Genomic DNA, 3662 nt, shown 5'->3' on the forward strand with positions numbered 1-3662 from the left:
AAATTGTTACATTGTCAATTGTTACTAAAACAGCCAACTAAGAAGACGTAATTACAAGTGTTGTTCATGATAATAACTAAATGTCAATTGTTACATAAAATTGTTACATTGTCAATTGTTACATAAAACAGCCAACTAAGAAGACGTAATTACAAGTGTTGTTCATGATAATAACTAAATGTCAATTGTTACATAAAATTGTTACATTGTCAATTGTTACATAAAACAGCCAACTAAGAAGACGTAATTACAAGTGTTGTTCATGATAATAACTAAATGTCAATTTTCTTGAAGTATATATGTGCTGTAATGGATAAAAAAATTTAAATAAACATGTCAAGTTCATTTGTACTATGTTATGGTTTTAGAAATTAAACCCCACTTCATGATGTACTACAATTGAACTACAAAGTATATTACAAGTAAAAATTTGTTCTTAAGCAGAAATACGTTAAAATTTACTCGTTAAAACCCTCAATGAGTATCGCAAGTTGCAGGTATTGTTAGTGAACCAAAAATGTTAATATTTATACATATTGTGATATATACTGCATAAGTTTCTGTATTATTGATATATATGTATATAAAATGGTAATTATGACTTCCGTATTTTAAGACTTACTTCATTTCGTGAAAATACAAAGTTGTTTATTTACACTCATTGTATCTATACTATGGTGTATATGCAGATAAACATAAACCCCTGAAGCTCCAGCTATCATTCTCGTAATTATTTTGATAAACAGCGTCCATCGGTGGGAAGTGCTAGGTTTCGGACTTCATTGCTAAAATCTACAGTTCAATTGCCCGCGGTGGAAAGAGCGCGGATAGCTTATTGCGCTAAAAAACAACTCATCAATTACTTTTTACAAATTTCACAAGTGGTCTTCTTGTTGCTAAAAGACATTATATTGCTATTCCTGATTTCACAAGTCTCTAAATGTTTAAAATTGTGAACTATTGTTCATTATAGGAATATTTTATATTGTTAATTCACACTATTTCTTAATCATATTACACCTTAGTTTTTTTTTTCTTCAAAATGTTCATCGTGTGTATAAATGTTTTATAACTATTATGTTATTTGTATTCATTGCACTGCTTTTGAACCATTGCTATTTTTGGGAATTGTGTGTTCTTTTTGATTATGTTAATAACTCTATTTCTTCATTGTCTCGTGGGCATCTTCTGTTTTAAAATGTACATGCTTTCAATGTTTTTTTAATTTAATAATTAACCATTGAACAATGCCCATTCTTTGACTGGAATATTACAATTTGTAGAGCATATAGTTGTACAGTATGCAATGCTTCACCTGAATGACACAATGAGGGATGTAAGTGATGTACATGTTAACCCAACAGGTCGACGATCAAGTTCTGCAGGTGACATTTGTTCCAAGGCTGGTATGGGAAAACCGTGGAATGTGGACTTGGGGTGAGGTTGGCTAGTGTTAAGTTTAAGTTATTGTTAACTCCTCTATATCACTAGCTTGCACAGCTTCCATTCTCGATTCGAGTACTAACTAGTTTAATTCTTTCTGGGGCGTAACTACACACATTTATTTCATGTTATAGCAACGTATTCACGAATTGGTAATTTTGCCTACTTTACACCTACTAACCATACAACAGCTTCCTAAATAGATAAAAGGCGCCACAAGTCTGATTAAGTCTGTTTATCGACAGATCATATCTTTTCGTTACCACGCCCACATCGTCTGTGAATAAATTGAACTCAACTTCTAATATTTTCTGTAACCACAGTTTCAATTACCAATTTCTTTATCTTACCTCAAAAAAAAACAACAACTAAATACATAAACTAAATATATATATAATCACAATTCTCAACTTGATAATTAGTTAAAACTTTAAGCACATCTATAAATGTTATAAATATCGTTAGGAATGGAATAGGACTGTATGTCGGTTAAAATTAAATTTAGTTTTACCTGGATAATCAAGGTTCTATACAGCTGTATAATCTAGAGTTTCTCACAATTAACACTTTAAAATAAATAAAGCTTTAATGAAATTTGGTACGATTTTCTACGTTAATTAGAAGCAATATTCATTATTTTGTCTAAGAGGAGGCTGAATAGCTTATTAACTCTTTCAGTGATACGCTATAACAAGCGGTTGTTGATAGCTAACGGACACACTTTCTGACTGAGAAGCACAAATCTGAAAAGAAAGGCTCAAAATTGCAATTAGTAGTCAAAACGAACAGACTTTATCATTAAGCAACAACTGTAAAGTTCAACCCTAAAATACGGAAAGTTTCCAATGGACTGCTTTAAGTCAGAACAGAAACATTTTGTGAATTTGACAAAACACGAAGAAGCCGACCCGAACAAACACTTTAAAATGGGTTATAAACCATATTTTGAAAACATTACAGTGAAGAATAAGCAAATTAAGTTTTCTGAACAATTCAAATTACGAGTATATATACATTCACTTAATTATTTTTTATAAATATTGCAAAGGAACTTATAAATCAAATTATTGTAACTGTTTTAATACAGACCAATTAGACCAAACAAGGTATAAAACTAATGTATCTACTAATTCAATGTGTTTTATACCAGTTGATGAACATGAAATAAAAAACTATAAACTCTTTAAAAAATAGAAAAGCTGCAGGAAAAGATAAAGTTACAACAGCAATTATTTAAAATAATATGGGAAAATTGATACTAGTAATAACTTATTTAGTTAATATGTCGATGAAAAAAGGAGTTTCTCAAATATTTAACAAAAATGCTGTCATTATACCAAAATTAAAAGGAGGAAATAAAGATGATTTTAATAATTACAGGCCAATTGTTTTATTATCAGTTAGGTCAAAGATTCTCGAGAAGATTGTTAAAGAAATAATATAAACATTTTTAGATTCAATACGTTTTTTTCTCAAATTGTTAATTTGGATCACGTGAAATTATGGAAACAGAAGATGCACTTATTATAATGATTAATAAATTAAACCAATCGATTAATGATGATAAAATAACATATTCTTATTTTCTAGATATATCAAAAGCTTTTGATACGATTTCGCAAGAACTTTAACAAAAAAATCTTTATAAAATAGGAATGAGAGGTATTGTTTTAAAATGGTTTAAATAATATATATCAAATAGAAAACAAGTAGTTAAAATAAATAATGTAATAAGTGATTAAATGAATTTAACCGCTGGAGTACCTCAGGGATCAATATTAGTACCATTAATATTTTTAATATATTTAAATGATTTCTGTGAAAGTAGGTTTAATGGAGAAATAAGAAGTTTTGGAGATGACTCGGTATTAATTTATAATGGAAATTCTGATAATGAGCTCATTAAAAATTAACAACGATTTAAAATTCATAAGGAGGTGGTTTAATGAAAATTTATTATGTTCAAATGTAAAGAAAATGGTCTTCATGAGAATTTCTCTGAAAAACTGGTCGAATAATTTTAAATAAGCCAATAATTTATGAGAATTGCACTTGCAAACATTTATCTATTAAAAAGGATACAGATAATAATTCAATTATACAAAAGTCAGAAAGTGTCAAGTATCTTGGAGTAATATTAGATCATAGATTAAATTGGAGAGAACACATAAAAATAATGGAGAAAAAATATCAGCATTAAAATTTTATTTTATAAAATA

This window comes from Limulus polyphemus, unplaced genomic scaffold (assembly GCF_000517525.1).
Source record: "Limulus polyphemus unplaced genomic scaffold, Limulus_polyphemus-2.1.2 Scaffold1952, whole genome shotgun sequence".
NCBI lineage: Eukaryota > Metazoa > Arthropoda > Merostomata > Xiphosura > Limulidae > Limulus > Limulus polyphemus.